General features: G+C 40.6%; 1 protein-coding gene and 1 long non-coding RNA gene across 2 annotated transcripts in view; one reads left to right on the top strand and one right to left on the bottom strand.

The window, feature by feature from the left end:
- GPC3 (glypican 3) overlaps positions 1 to 16,773 on the bottom strand; it is a 465,788-nt gene that overhangs the window by 24,197 nt on the left and 424,818 nt on the right. The window lies entirely within an intron of this gene.
- LOC132535944 (uncharacterized) lies at positions 4,597 to 5,704 on the top strand. Its single transcript, XR_009547667.1, has 2 exons — positions 4,597 to 5,097; positions 5,155 to 5,704. It is a non-coding gene; the product is annotated as an uncharacterized LOC132535944 (long non-coding RNA).

The raw sequence follows: 16,773 nt of genomic DNA, 5'->3' as shown, positions 1-16,773 counted from the left end.
TGGGTTCATTCCTGTTTACAGAAAGCAAAGGGACTTCAGTAATGTGAGGTACATTTTACTGAGGAAATCAGACAAGCACTATTAGCCACAATTTTCTGACTCAGAGCCACTGCTCTGTGATCCTGCATGTGATCCTGGTGCAGTGTAGCATGTGAGTCCTGGCGCACTGTAGCATGTGGTCCTGGTGCACTGTAGCATGTGGTCCTGGTGCACTGTAGCATTTGATCCTGGTTCAGTGTAGCGTGTGAGTCCCGGTGCACTGTAGCATGTTGTCCTGGTGTACTGTAGCATGTGAGTCCTAGTGCACTGTAGCATGTAGCACTGCTCACCCTCTCCTTTCTCTACTCTCCAACTTACCACACAACACCCACTTTAAAATATCAACTCACCTTGGGTGAGAAGTAGTTCTGGGAAAGTTTTATCCAGCAGATTGGTAAACAAAGGCTATCAGCTTAAATTACTGAAATTCGAAAGGCTAATGCAATGGCACAATATAAAACTGTGCCAATTTGGAATTTCTTAATGGCCTCAGGAGAGAGAGTCTTTATACATCCTACAATATCTCCTCATTCTTACCTAAATTCCTTCTCATAGATGTTATGAATGGCCTGTTTTGTAGCCAACACAAACTCTGTCCAGTAAAATAATGTAAGGAACTCAGAATGAAAGGAGATTAGCTGTTCCTGGCTCCTGTTATTTTAAAGTAGAAATAACTTTGGCTTCTACTGATTCATAGACAAAGCTTGAAATGCAAAGCATGCTCAACTCTAGATTCAGCATGAAAAGGGCCTTAAAATATGCCCAAGTGCAAGTAATGGACTTATTAAAGGGAAGAAAAGAAGCACTTTTCACACACTTGCAAGCTCTTTAGTTCTGTCATATCAGTAATCTTGCTTAAGAATTTCATTCTATTTACATTTCTTCTCCCTTTAAATATCCTCAGGACTCATATGGCATCAAATATTGAAGCTTGTAAGACACTAATTTCTTTATGTTAATTACACGGAAAGCATGTAAAGTGCCCGAGTGACAGAACTTGAAGCACTTGCGAGGATTTCAAAAGGAATTAAACATCAGTTCTGTAGTTTTAATTGAACACCTGATAATTTATCAATGCCTATTATTTTGGGAAGCAAACATCATGTATCCATCCCTTTTTGGACTACTTTTGGCATTGCTCCAGAACAAGTGTCACTTTCATGAGGAAATCTAGTTTATATTTGATGACAAAAGCATGAACTGCAGCTTTTGGATGAGTGTGAAAGCATTTATAAAAGCATAATTACACAGTAAAGAACTCTAAAACACACACACACACACACACACACACACACACACACACGTTTTCTGTTTTCTATTTAAGAGAGCTTCAAAGCATGAAAATAGTGCCCAAGAATCTTTGGGAGGACATCTTGGCATTTTTATGTGAAATCAAAAAGGCAGAGTAACAAGTACCTTTCTAAGCAGGTATAAAGTAAGCAGTTCTGCCTGGTTCAATTACCCTCAGAGACATTAGTCACCTATCCTGATTTCCTGGCATTGCTGTCAAGATTAAGGATAAATTAATGTCTGCGCCTCAGTTTCCATACATCCTGTGTAGTTAATGTAGAAAAGGGGACTTAACTGGTCTTTGCTGATGTGTTGTGATTGGTAAGGTGTGTTTATGTGTGACCATCACAGAACAATTGTGGGAATATTAGGATCTGGAGGGCCAGTATGAGAGACTGAATATCTCAGGTTTTTAACACTCATTCTCCCAGCTCCATCACTTATGAGATACATGACCACAGCCCTTTAATTCTGAGGGTTACTTTGCTCCTTTGAAAGTGCCCCTGCCTTCATAGGACTCTACAAGGAATTAAGTGATGTGCTTTATTTAAAGGTTCATTTACTTATTCATTTATTATGAGAAAGACAAAGGGAGAGAGCGAACCAGAGCATCACTCTGGCTCATGCAATACCAGCAATCAAACTTGGAACCTCATGCTTGAAAGTCCAATGCTTTATCCACCATGCCACCTCTTGAATTGCTAAGTGAGATATTTGAAATATCCCAATTCAGAGTTCCAAGGAAGGGAAATTGTGAGGGACAAGGAGAACATAAAGGGATAATTGGAATATGTTTCTTTTGCTGAGAAATAGTAAGAGAAGAATATGCAATGCTGAATTTGAATGCATTTTGAACTTTGGGAATCAATAAATAAAACGGGGCTACAAGATTCCAAAACACTGATGTGGAAAAAGGGACTCAAGACAAAGGAGCTGTTTTATTGAACTCAATGAACTTATTTCAGAAGTTCAACTTGGTTGATATTTGTCCCCATATAGTTAGATTAAGTTTGAATAGCCTCAGTTGTACTTGATATTGAAAACATTAGAAATAATTGGGTTCATAAATTCTGCTTGTAGGAGAAAATAAAGAGACTATTACAGGTGATGGTCAAACCTAAAGATTGTTGTGTGTGTGTGTATGTGTGTGTGTGTGTGAGAGAGAGAGACAGAGAGAGACAGAGAGAGACAGAGAGAGAGAGACAGAGAGAGGAAGAGAAGGAGAAGGAGGAGGAGGGGAAGAAGAAGGAGGAGAAGAAGGAGAAGGAGGAGGAGGAGAAGAAAAAGAAGAAGAAGAAGAAGGACAAGGAGAAGGGGGAGGAGGAGAAGGAGAAGGAGGAGGAGGAGGAGAAGGAGAAGGAGAGGAGAAGGAGAAGGAGAAGAAGGAGAGGAGAAGGAGAAGGAGAAGGAGAAGGAGAAGGAGAAGGAGAAGGAGAAGGAGAAGGAGAAGGAGAAGGAGAAGGAGAAGGAGAAGGAGAAGGAGAAGGAGAAGGAGAAGGAGAAAAATGGGGCAACAAAGGGGAAAACATGGCCTCCAGGAGCAGTAGATTTGTAGTTCAGGCACCGAGCCCCAGCAATAACCCTGGAGGCCAAAAAAAAAAAAAAAAAAAAACAAGTTGGCATATATCAAACACAAATGTATATTTTTATATCAAGGCAGTTAAGTTGACTTGTCTCTTTATTTTCTGACAAGGTTTCCCTAACTTTTATTCTTCCATATACTCAGGACCCTGGCCCAGTCATCAGTGAGTATTTTATTCTGCCAGACTCAAACCACTCAGACTACTTCTAAAAACTGGGTGCTCATCTGACAAGGTAGGGGTGGGGCTCCAGCTAAACATTTCTCTGGGTTTAGTTCCCTACTCCCAGCTGTTTTCTTGAAGTACTTCACACAAGAGTGTGCTGGAGAGGTTAGGCCAACCCTACATTATGAATTCCAAACCTGATGGAGGAGTTAAGACACTTAAAGGGATACTGGGATCAAAGGTGGAACTGAAACCCACCCTCGAGTGACCTTTCTTTGCTTGTGTGGTTTGGGCCTGTTTGTCAAGTTTCACGCTTTGCTGCCAGTTCATCAGTTTCTTAGGAAAGAAACTTCACAGAAGTGAAGGGGGTGGGGTGGGGCTGGGGGACTTAAGCCATCAGGCAATTTCATAGTCTCATCATTGCTTCTGCTTTGGGTGAAGCTGAAACATTGAGTGTATCTTTGTTTTGTGTGTGTGTGTGTGTGTGTGTATACACAAGAGCATGTGCATACTAACAGATAAGCAAACAGACAGAGGCAGAACAGAGTACTACTCCCACCGTTTTACGAACTGCTAGAAGTTGAAACCAGGATCTCATGCATACAAAGTGAAAGTCCTATCACTAAGTCACCTCACCAATGCTTCTTCCCCCTTTTAATGTTGACTACACTGTGGTTCTTTCTTTTTAAAATCCTCTGACAAGATTTGTGGACTTCATGATGACTGGAGTTCAACACAACAAGATTTCTAGGTCAACAGTTCTGGTGCAGAACCCAGTTCCTCCTATTATATTCCTCTTCCTCTTCCAAATGTAACAGTCTCGGGGGCTGGGTGGTGGTGCACCTGGTTAACCGCACATAACACCATGCACAGGGAACCGAGTTCGAGCCCTCACTCCCCACCTGCAGGGGGAACTCTTCATGAGTGGTGAAGCAAGGTTGCAGGTGTCGTTCTTTTTTTTTTCTTTTAATGTTTTTATTTATTTATTCATGAGAAATGATAGGAGAGAAAGAACCAGACATCACTCTGGCACATGTGCTGCCAGAGATTGAACTCAAGACCTCATGCTTGAGAATCCAATGCTTTGTCCACTGAACTACCTCCCAGACCACTGCAGGTGTCTTTCTATCCCCCTCTCTATCTCCCCTCCTCTCTCGACTTCTCTCTGTCCTGTCAAATAAAAATATAAAGAAAGAAAAAAGAAAAGAGAAAGAAAAAAATGGCTGCTGGGAGCAGGCACCAAGCCCCAGTGATAACCCTGATGGCAAAAAAGAAAAATTAAGTCTCCCTCACCACTTCTGCAGTTCTCAGTGCTTTGTTTAAGAGGTCCTGGGCACATTGGAGAACCTCATCCCTCTTCAGTGACTGGATATGTGTCCACCCCATGAATACAAGATAGACCATGGAAGGGAGTGTGCTGCAATGGCAAAAGCCTTGGATATGGGCCAGAAAACATGGCGGTCAACATTGGCTCTATAATACACCAACTCTGATTGGGGGTAAGTTACGAGATTTCTCTGACCTCTGTTTTCCTCACCTGTAAAATGGGGCTGCTATGTGGACATGTGAAAGCATTTAGCAAGGTACCAGGTAGGTACCCAGTGTATGTAGCCACTTGTTGAAAAGGTAAGCAGAGATGAAGGATTCCTGATCTCCATACACTCTCAAAACGTCAAAAAGCATTTCAGATTCTTAGGTATTTCAACTGTGCATGGCAATGGATCAAAGTTTCAGGGAACATTAAGTATTCTGTAGACTTTAATCTCTCTAAAGTAACAATTTACAAATTATATTTTCTCTCAAGGATTCTTCTGGCAGAACCAAGACAAATATGCTAGTAACAGAAACCACAAGAAGAATGGAAGATGAACAATCAATATAACCACTATGTAAATATCAGGCAGATGCTCTTCTTTCAACTGGATCAAAGTTGCTAAGTCTTCATGCTGGTGTCTCCTTTTTAAAACAAATATGTTGCTGCAGATGGTTTATATCCTTTTCATTAAACTGTGGGATTTCACATGTATGGGAGGTGCTAGGCAAAGATGCTGCAACTGTCACATATTTCATGCCCCAGCAGAGTACAGTCAGACTTTGGCAATACCCACTGCCCTGTGCTCTCTCCAGCTCTGCCGAATGCCCCTCTCCTCACTCCCACAGTAGCCCTATAAGAAGGAATAAAGGTTGGAGAAATGCCTCATGTGGTATTGGAGAGTGGGCCCATTATCCAAGAAGTTCAGGCCATCTTTTCCATGTGGTCTGAGTGGGTCGACCCCAGGCTGTACTCCCTCTGGGTGGAGTCAATGGCATGTTCCTCTGACCTCATGAACTAATGATGGATGGCTTCTCCAGATGGGGCTACCTGCACATGCCCTTCCTCTCTCCTTAAAAACAGAGGCCATTACTGTATATTGTGTTTGGCCAAACTTGAAAACCACCACAAATGTTCTGTTACTCAACTGCCCCCTCCTCTGAAGTGCCTGTAATTTACCCCCGGGGAAAATTGCATTGTGAGCTTGTGATCAAACCTTGTATGGTAACTCTTCACTTGTGATCAAATAGTTTGTAGGTCAAAATGTGACTATGCATTGTGTTGCCTTGTGTTTGGGTTAATAATTACCTTAACCTTCTCCCTGTGATATGGATATATCTGCTTGCTTTCTCTCTCAATAAATTAGTTGCCCCACTGAGGCTTTACCAGAGCTGACTGCTTGTCTCTCTGAGCACTTGCCCTCCACGCGGAGCTACCCCACGACTCCCAGGGGGCTTCTCTGACCTTCGCTGCCAGTGGCCAGGGCGGTGGGGAACCCGGAGTGGCAGCCCACAATGTGGTAGAGCACAGAGAGAAATTGAGAAGGAAGGGGTAGATAAAAAGGGAGAAAGAGTGGCACCTGCAGCACTGTTTCACCACTCATGAAGCTTCCCCCCAGTGGGTGGAGACTGGGGACTTGAACCCAGGTTCTTGAGCAGCCTGGTGGTTTATAACCAAGATTGCCTTCTGTTTGGATGACACTGGGTATTCTAACAAGATGTTGGTGCAGAAACTGAAGGAGAGATAAATGAATTCAGATGTGCAGCTCAGAAGCTATCATGTACCTCCAGGTTCCAGTAGGGTGAACCCCCCCAAAAAAAGGAGAGAAAGCATAAAAGGCCTAATTTATATGCAACTATGTCTGTTCATAGTATGAGGCATTACTTTAGTTTTTTCAATTTCTTAAAAAAAATCTCTACATCCATGGTGGTGAGAATAAAGCAAAAGTTATTTAGGCACCATCACTCGCTTCTCTGTCCTACAAGACTCTAGCTCATTGCCGCTGGGTGGGAAGAATTTACTTTAACCCACATGGATACCAAACTGAACATACATGCTCAACTGCAGGTATCCTATGCAAAGAAGAGACTCACCAATTGGTTTGTTCTGGGAAAGGAGGGGAAGACTCTAGTCTGAAATGTACTCTTAGGTCTGTTTCTCCTAGGGAGGACCTCACTTTCACCCCTCAGCTTCATGTCACCTGCTTTCACCAGATACACAGCCCAAGAAAGCTACCGTCACTGTAGCCTGTGCTCTGCCTCAAGCCTGACCTCTTTTTTATTTAACTTATTTTTTATTTATTTTTATTTTTATTTTTTTTACCAGAGCACTGCTCAGCTCTGGCTTATGGTGGTGCAGGGGATTCAACCTGGGACTCCGGAGCCTCAAGCATGAGAGTCTGTTTGCATACCATTATGCTATCTACCCCTGCCTCAAGCCTGACTTCTAAGCCAGGGAATATATTTTGTGTGAAGTGTCCACTGAGTAACAAAAACAGAATATTTTTTTGCCCTTGTTTTATTGTTGTAGTTATTATTGTTGTTGTTATTGATGTTGTTGTTGTTGGATAGGACAGAGAGAAATGGAGAGAGGAGGGGAAGACAGAAAGGGGGAGAGAAAGATAGACAGCTGCACACCTGCTTCACCGCTTGTGAAGTGACTCCCCTGCAGGTAGGGAGCCAGGGGCTCAAACTGGGATCCTTATGCAGATCCTTGTGCTTTGCACTACATGCGTTTAACCCGCTGCGCTATCGCCAGACTCGCACAAAAACAGAATCTTTACAGTCTATTTAGGTTGTCAAAAGTTCCCAGATAGGTATATTCTAATGGGCCTGTGACTTTACTAATTTTTTCCTGGGCCGGACAGCTAACTTGCAGGTGGGCTAAAGGTATTATCTGGGAGGACTGTGTCAGAGTCTGGAATAAGACGAGAAAGCTGGATCAGGGCAGAGTGTAGCTCCCAAATATAAGAAAGGTGTATAGATACTGTTAATTGTACCCCATCTCTCTGACACAGGGCCCATGTCTATTCATATTGAGCATAGGAGCCTGTGTAACCTCTGCATCCCTGTAGGTCTGAACTCACATTCTATGGTCATGGGTAGAAACATTCTAGGCTGCACTATTTCAGGACCAGTCTTCCTTGAGTGGCAGAGTATGTTGACCCAGAGAGAGTCAGTGGGGCAATTTTTACCACTGTTATTCTACATTGAGAGCAAGGTCCTGTAGAGGCCCACAAGAGGTTTATGATGTTGTTCCTGTAGAAAACGACCAGTGATAGTATAGAGAGGTATCTGTTAGAAGTCTAGCCCATTATATCCATGTGGGAATCCCAGGATTCCCTGACTAGGGCCCCGGATGATTTGGTGGTCTGGTAATTACCAAAGGAGCCATCATTACAATGTGCCGGTCTCTTGCCCTTATCCAGCTTTTGTAGTCTTTACTTTATCTGACAGGGTTAGGCTTAGAGTGATCGAGGTAAGTGAGCCCTACCCCACCAGAGAAAGACAGAAACAGGATAGGAGTATGGATTGACCGGTAAATGCCCATGTCCAGGGCAGAAGCAATTACAGAAGTCATACCTTCCACCTTCTGCACCCCATGAAAATCCATACTTCCAGAGGGATGGAGAATAGGGAAGCTTCCAATGGAAGGGATGGGATACAGAACTCTGGTGGTGGAAACTGTATGGAATTGTACCCCTCTTATCCCACAATCTTGTTGATTATTATTAAATCACTAATAAAATAAAGAAATAAAGAACTGCTCAAATAAACAAAAAGTTCCCAGAAAAAGGGAAGAGAGAAAAAAATTAAAGGGAATAATAGTCCCTTTTCCTCTTATGCCTCAACTTTACGGACCTCCCCACCCCACCCCAAATAGGAACTGTCTCAAGAGTCAGAAGGACAGAAGGAATGTCAGTTTTTCCCTAACATTTCTCCAGCCCTGATGCTAGGAACAAAGGTAAGTATGTTTGTCAAGCCAGTACACTGCATTTGTTCCAAAACTTTGAGTGTTCCCTGAAAACCATGTCATGGATTCAACACTGATTTTCCCAGACGAGCCCTGGGGCACTTGTGAACTTGTAACTATGTGCCACTATTGCCTGTGAGTCTCTGTACCCCACTAGATGCTTTCCTTGGCTATAAGAAAAGAGAAACAGCAACACAAACTAATTGTCTCAAACCAATAAAAACAATGCTATTTCTGAGAGCACTGTAAATTGTCACCCAGTTTGTGTGAAGGACCAAATTCATATTCTCCCTGGCAGTCAAATCAATGGTCCATTGCAGAGTCCTTTCAGCTGACTGCTTTTCTTCCATTTGAGTTCTCTGATTCATGTCTGGATTCATTGTTCTTATCTCATGAAAATGTGTTCAAAAGCTAGTGACCAGTGTCTCCAGCACTGAAGATCTACCACTTGCTCCCCTGCTTCAAGTATTTTTTTTATTCCTTAGGGAAATATAGAAATACAGCTTAATTTAAAGTCAACTTAGAAGTTGACTATGTACCTGCCAAAAAGGGATTGCAGAAATACCCAAGTCCAACAAGTAAAAATTAAGACCATTAACAACACATGTTTTCCTCTAGATTTTTACTAAAGGAGCACTTAAGGAGAAACCAAAGAATTTTTCATTCAGTTATACATACAGCATTTCATGAATTTTTAGGTGTACAAACAAACAAAACCAACATTATGGCACCTTTCAAAGAGACCCGGGGAGGGAGGGGAAGGAAGTCGTATTGGTCAAACATAAATAAAGTTCTACAGGGCTGGGGAGACAGAATAATGGCTATGCAAAAAAGGTTTTTCATGTCTGAGACTCCAGTGTACCAAGTTCAATCACTGGCTTCACCATAAGGCAGAGCTAAGCAGTGCTGTGGTGAAAACAAAATATTCTACCAAGCTCATTAAAATAGGTTTAAAAACTAACAATGCAAAAATTCGAGTGGATTCAGTGCTTTGAAAAGGATGATCTCCAGGTCTTACACAGAACACATTCTCTGGGGATGACTGCAGGCAAGAATGAAACACCAAGCACCTGATTTGCAGTGCTCAACCTAATCCCCAATTTAGGAAGAAGAAATTGATGAAACATTTACCATGTGGGTTTTTTGCATACATTCTCCTACTTAATCCTAAGAATCCTAGGAGGCAAGTATTATTATCTCCATTTAAAAATTTAGGGTCTGTAGCTCAGAGGAGAATCTTGTCTGAAGCTATACAATTCCTAAGTGGCTATGCTTTTATCCACAGCAAGTCACAATTAAAGTTGGCCCTAGGTTCTTGGCAACTGTGATTTCAAGTGAAATGACAGATAGGGAAACCAAGTCCTTGAATAATGTTGTTTAATGCCAGTTGGGATTGTTTTTTCTCATCAGTGTTAAGACAAAACATGTACTAAATAAAATATTTGAAGATGAGCTATATTGGCTTACATTGTCTGTAGTTGGTATGGAGAATGCAGGAAGTTTAGAGAAAGGACTGGTCATTTCTGGGTTGTGTAGGAGTGTTTTTTACGATAAGGGAAAACTTTATAGAGGAAGAACCATTAAACTGGGAAGCATTAGTAGGACTTGGATATGTGAAGACAATTGGGAAGGAGCAGGTAAAAGGAGAGATATGAGTGTTCTAGATACAGAAAAAAGAATGGCATTTATAAAGACCCAGATGTATAGACAGATGGAGGGGCTAGGTGGTAGCACACCAGTTGAGCGCACATATTACAATGTTTAAGGACCCAAATTCAAGCCCCCAGTCCCCACCTGCAGGGGCAAGCTTCACAAGTGGTGAAGTATAGCTGTAGGTGTCCCTCCTCTCTCTATCTCCCCCTCCTCTCAATTTCTGGCTATCTCTATTCAATAAATAAATAGAGATAATAAAAAAATTAAAAAAGAAAAATAGAAAATGATCTAGGCACAGGTTTTGTGTTTTTTCTTTTGTGTGTGTGTGTGTGTGTGTGTGTGTGTGTGTGTGAGAGAGAGAGAGAGAGAGAGAGAGAGAGAGATGGAGAGAGAGACAGAGAGAGAGACAGAGAGATAGAGAATTAAAGCAAGGGGTCTGACTAAAAAAACAGAGTAGGATAAAACTGCAGAGGGTCATGACAGACAGTATGAGTAACAAATGAAGAAATGACTTAACAAGCCCACAGCAGTTGAACAATAAAGATGAGCTTTTAACTTTGGAGTCACAAGCCTTTAGTAGCTGCTATGCCTTTGCTTTTTCTGTCTCCAGCTAAGTAGTCGTGTGGATCATTTCAGTACTAACTATGGGATACTGGTGGAAGGGAAAAGGGGAGGGAGAGATTCCAAAACTACTATCCCATCCCAGTTCCTGGAAGCTGTGGACAAGAACTGCCTCCCCCCTTCCCTGATCACCCCACCCCCAACACACAGGAAAATTTATAGCCCTGAACTTTGTTCATCATCTTCATCCTCATCATCATCATTGATGGGAACTTCAACTGAAATATAACTTTAATGACAATAGTCTGGAAGCAACATTCCATAAATTCATCTCCAACTGAATGGTTTTATAATCTTTTGGGCAAAACTAACATTTGGGAATTAGATGTTATATTTCAAATCACTGCATACTGGATGGACGTTGTTATCCATTTTATGCTTAAATGTGAGACACATGTGGCCATAATCACCTATCCATGGACTGTCCCTAAAGATACAGTGAGCTCTGAAGAATAATCACTACATTGCATAACAAGTCTTAGCAGCTGCAAGTCATTTCTAGATTACATAAATTTTGGTTACGCTAGCCACGTCAGCTTTAACACATTTGTATCAAAAAATAACATTTTAAAAAACTGAGGTATTAATGAATATAACATGAAATAGGCACATCTGTGAATGACTCATTCTAACTTGAACAAAAGAATTCTCTTAAAGGCATTCTCCAAGATTCTGGTCAAATTAAGGTCCAATGAGTTTAGGGTTTCCATCTTTTCACAGCATGAGGGTCACTGATTTCACTAGCTTCGTTTACTGAGAAAGAATTAGATATAAAATCTAGGTCCAAAAGCCTGGTCTTTGGCCTCATGATCAAATACTTCAAGTGATTCACCATTCATTCCATGTTGTTCTTTGGCCATGTTGATATTGCTGGAGTCTGTGTACCCGCTTTTATTACTTAGTGACAGGATATTCTGTGGCATTCACACAAGAACTTGAAAAAAAAACTTATAAGAAATAATTCTCCTGTGTTGAATCTTAAATTTACCTACTGCAAAAGCCTATGATTTTATTATTGCATAGCTTTATAAACCTATACATATGTATATAGCATTAGTACCATGAAAATTTGGAATCATGAAAAGATATTGATTTTTGTTCTGTTTTCTTTTTCTTTTGAAACCCACATCTTAGCTGATCATAATTTTTCTTAGTTCTTTGATGTTTATTTGCATTACCTTATAAATCTGCAAGTGAGAATGGTTTCACTGACAAAAGGCAATACTGAACACCACTTAAAATAAGATATTAGTTCCAGAACTTGTTTTAAAGGCACAGCCAGCTTTTAAACATTGTATAAATGATTCCAATAGACAAGTTAATCATCTCATTAGAGGGTATCTAAGCTCTCATATTTGGCCATCATGTTCTATGCATTTATCTTGGCAACATTTTTAGGTGTTTTGATAGTCATTCTACTTATAGTTGATCTTATTTGGTCCTCAAAATAATCTAAGGACACTAGTCAAATGGAGATTTATTTAATGGGTTGCTATGGCTTCAGTGAAAAACTAACAGACCACCATGTTCACATAGTCAAAATCTCCTCAAATTGTGTGTTGGTCTCTCTCTGGTGGTCTGGGTCTGTGTAGGTGACAGAAAAATTAGAAACTTCAGACTACTGCAGGTAGATAAGGCACACAGTGGAAAATCTCCTTATGGATAATTAAGTGTTGTCTCTATTATCTTAAAGGGCAAAATAACGGAAATAGGAAGAACAGGAGTTGATCAATCTGTTTTCAATTTTAAGATCAAATGAATATATTCATTTTTTGTCATCCCTGGAATTTCACTACTTCAGATAGGCTTTTTCAGATAAATATTGGGAGAGAGAGAGAGAGAGAGATCTCACAGCACTTAGGGGCCAGTTGGTGGTACACTTGGTAAAGCAGACATATTACAATGTGCAAGGATCCAAGTTCAAACTCCTGGTCCCCATCTGTAAGGGGAACATTTCATGAATGGTGAAGCAGTGTTGCAGGTATCTTTCTTTCTCCAGCTCTATCTCTCTCTTTCTCCTCTTGATTTCTCCCTGTCTTTACCCAATAAATAAATAAATAAATAAATAAATAAATAATACATAAAATATTAAAAATAAAGTAAAGTAACAATAACTACAACAATGAAGACACCATAGTACTGAAGATTCCTTCGATGAGAAGGGGCTGTTATGCAACTGGAACAACATGCATGTCAGTGCAGCATACTACCCAAGTAATGTATCTTGTCAGACATTTATTTCTTCAGACATCTCTAATCTTTGGCTTCCCAGCAAAGCCCACTAGGAATTTTGTGTCTACACCTGGATCTAAAAAAAAAAAAAATAGGTGGTGGTCCGGAGGTGGCAATGGATTCTCAACCATGAGGTCCCAAGTTCAATCCCTGGCAACACATGTACCAGAGTGATGTCTGGTTCTTTCTCTCTCTCCTCTTATCATTCTCATGAATAAATAAATAAATTATTTTAAAAATAGGTGTAGAAACTAGACTAGATCTGTTTGCACTTTTACCAAAGTCCAAGATGGTCAAATTAATCAATCTAGTCATATCAAGTCCACATACTCCATCTATACTCTCATTTCTGCCTTTTTTTTTTTTTTCCATTGGGAAGACTTAAGCGTTAGTAGCACAACACAATCTGATTTGAAGGACCAGTTTCAGGTCTGTAGTGCCATAAGTCTAATCATCACCTTTTTGTTGAACTCAGCACTGGTTGAATCAGTACCTGTGAGCCTCAGGGCCTACTAAGTGAGTGAGTTGTGTGGCCTCTGGAGTCAAAAAGGCATGGGTATGAATCTTAGTTTAACCACTTATTGCTAATGTAATCTTGAGTCATGTTCTTAATCTCTCTGAGCTTCATATTCCTCATCTGTAAAATGGGAGTTATAATATTACCAACCTTCTAAAGGGTGTTGTGGAGACTGCACAGGGTAATGCTCAGTTAGTCCAATGACAGCATGTAGAAAACAAATAGTGGTAAGTGTTATTATGTTTTGGACTATTATTATTATTATTGCTATAGTGAGATTCATTCCCACATTCATTACCACTCTTGATAACATGCAATTTTCTAACATACCAAAGTCCTATAAAAAGCCAGACTTGCTCACAAGTACACATTTTAAAATTTAGAGTTGTGCTGAAGGGATAATGAATAATCCTGAATGTATTATTTTGGCTGGGGCACTAGGCCCAAGAACAGCACAGAGGGCCCTTAGCCTGGATGCCGGTTCAGTCTTCTAGAACCAAGATTATGTGGGATTCCAAAGCTACTTTCAGGATAAGCTCTCTAAACCAATTGCTGCCCCAGTAAATGACAGCCTAGGATGTAGTTAGGCCAGAGGACCATGGAGCACAAGAATGCGCTGTGGATCAATAATTACAGCTGTCAAATGAAGCTCAGAGGAAGATCCAGATATCCCCAGCATGCAATGGGGTCCTTGAACATCATGGGCTTTTTTCAGTCCCTCCTCTTTGGGCCCAGGAACCCAGAGGAACTATGATTCATGAGGGACTGTATATAATGAGAAGAGAAAAGGAGAACATTCTTCCAGAAAGCTAGCCTAATCCAGCTAAATATAACTGAGCACTGTGCTGTCACCACCAGAAGCCCACCACACCATCTAATTAAAAAAGGTGGAAAGTCTATCCATTCCTGCTAAATGTATTCTGACTTTCCACGGAAAAAGTCAATGGTGTGGGGGTAGATAGCAAAATGGTTATGCAAAGAGACTCTCATGCCTTAGGCTCTGAAGTCCCAGGTTCAATCCCCTGTACCACCATAAGCTAGAGCTGAGTGGTGCTCTGGTAAAAAAAAAATAAATAAATAAAAGAAAGAGAGAAAGAAAAACAAAATGTCAATGATTGGGAGTTGGGTGGTAGCACAGCAGGTTAAGTGCACGTGGTGTAAAGTGCAAGGACCGGACTAAGGATCCCAGTTCGAGCCCCCGGCTCCCGGGGAGTCGCTTCACAAGCAGTGAAGCAGGTCTGCAGTTCTGCAGGTGTCTATCTTTTTCTCCCCCTCTCTGTCTTCCCATCGTTTTTTATCCAACAACGATGATATCAATAAAAACAACAATAATAACTACAACAAAAAAACAAGGGCAACAAAAGGGAATAAATAAATAAATATATATATATATTTAAAAATGTTAATGGTTGTTTGCTGGCACAAGAGGATTGTAATCATCAACATCACAGACCAAAAAAAAAAAAAAAAGCTATTAAAAAGATGTTATGATACTAGAAAGAAAATCTGGGGTCCAATAATAGCTTACTAACCCATATGGTTATGGGAATATTATTTAACTCTCTGAGATTCAGCTTTCTTCTCTACAAGAGTTAATACTCAAGCCAACCTTGCAGTTTTTAGACTATACCTTTGAGCTGAAACAAATGTAAATTGTGATCCTAACTTGGTCAATTACTAGACCTATAAAGGAGCATGTGAATTGTAAATTCTCTGAGTCACTACGTTCTCATGAGTAAAAAGCAGTGAAAATAATCACTCTTTACTTCCCTCCACACATATATAATACATATTAATATATATATGAATATCTAATTTGGTATGCAAAGCTTATTTCAGTGTAACGAGAATGGAAGGAATGTAAGTTATAACATTAATATGATTACCAAAACCAATTTCTGATTTAAAAAGTAGGTTGTGAAACATTTTATATGGTCAAGCATTCCCTTCTTAGTTGTTCATCAAGTGTAACAATTTTTCTTTGTATCTTTTGACCTCTTCCACCCATGTTACTTTGTACAGAATAATGGACATAATGGTTTTGAAAAGGAAAGAAATGCCATAGAAGGTTGAGGTCATTAGGGTGAGTTTTGTGAAGGTTGGTCATGAAATAGTGGAGCCTTCAGGACAGGAGAACAGAAGGTATTATGAGCAGATGCAGTGGTCCAATAATTGACCATGACTTCAGTGAATGTCCATGGCAGGGCATGGACATTTCTACCATGGCCAAGGTGTTTGATTTCTGGTTTTGCTTGCTATTCCAACAGTGATGTGGCACCCTGATACCAAGAGAGCCAGGAATGAAGCTGAGAATACAATAATGACACACCTACCAGTCACTGAAATAGTCTAGTCCTTAAAGCAATCTGATTGGAACACTCAAATAAGGGGTGAAGAAGTACTTTATGAAGGATGAAGATATTAAATGAATAGAATAAAAATGTACATATACAGGCACATGTACCATGTAACATTATTGACAGAAGAAAAGGTTAATCATGGGGAAAATATAGTATAATTTAATATGTACTCACAATGCAACCATCTGTTGATCTGACTTTTTTTGATTTTACAGAAGTTAGATGTTCTTTATGTTTGAGGACCCATTTACAAACCATTTAGGTTATCACTGGGATGGACTTGAGCTAAATTCCTACTCTTACTCATTTGCTCCCACGGCTATAGCAGCTGAGGTGAAGGCAGGGTCAGTTTATACCACCAGTTTATACACATCACAGTGGACCTCTTCCAAGAAAGACAAATCCTTTGGTTTCTAAAACAATGAAGATAAACTGATAAACCTTAGCACCAGTACTTGGTGACCTGGCTTGGTGACCAATGACACCGTGATGTACTCCAATGTTCTCCCTCAAGTGCCCTTGATTTTGATCCCTAGTCAAGGCTGTTGGGAGGATAGAATGAATTGGTTCATGTGAAAACACTTCAATCAGTGCTTGGTATATAACAAGCCCTTGAAAAAAAAAAATAAAGCAAGCTGTTATCATGCCAAACCTGTAATTTCCTCCTTTGAGTACACTTTCTGAATGGCCTTGGCGCCTACCCACTCACCCAAGGTGGACACGTTGACCATGTCCTGGGTTACTCTTCTTCCTCATCCTGCCACATCTAAGCAATCAGGTTCTGTTGATTCTTGGATACATGAATGTTTCCAAAATGCAGTTCTGACCACATCTGAATCCTCCCATCACATGCACCCTTTCTTTCTCATGCCCAACCTTGCCACAAACACACAAGACCTTATGCCCACACTTCAGAGGACAGCACTCCCCCCACCCCCAATCTCCTGGTGATGTCCTCCTCAGTGACAAGAACTGTGAGGTCACATCTAAGTTGAGTGGAATTTGGTGCTGCGATTATCTATGTCTGCTATG

This window comes from Erinaceus europaeus, chromosome X, assembly GCF_950295315.1.
Source record: "Erinaceus europaeus chromosome X, mEriEur2.1, whole genome shotgun sequence".
NCBI lineage: Eukaryota > Metazoa > Chordata > Mammalia > Eulipotyphla > Erinaceidae > Erinaceus > Erinaceus europaeus.
This window is presented reverse-complemented; position numbering and strand designations above follow the sequence as displayed.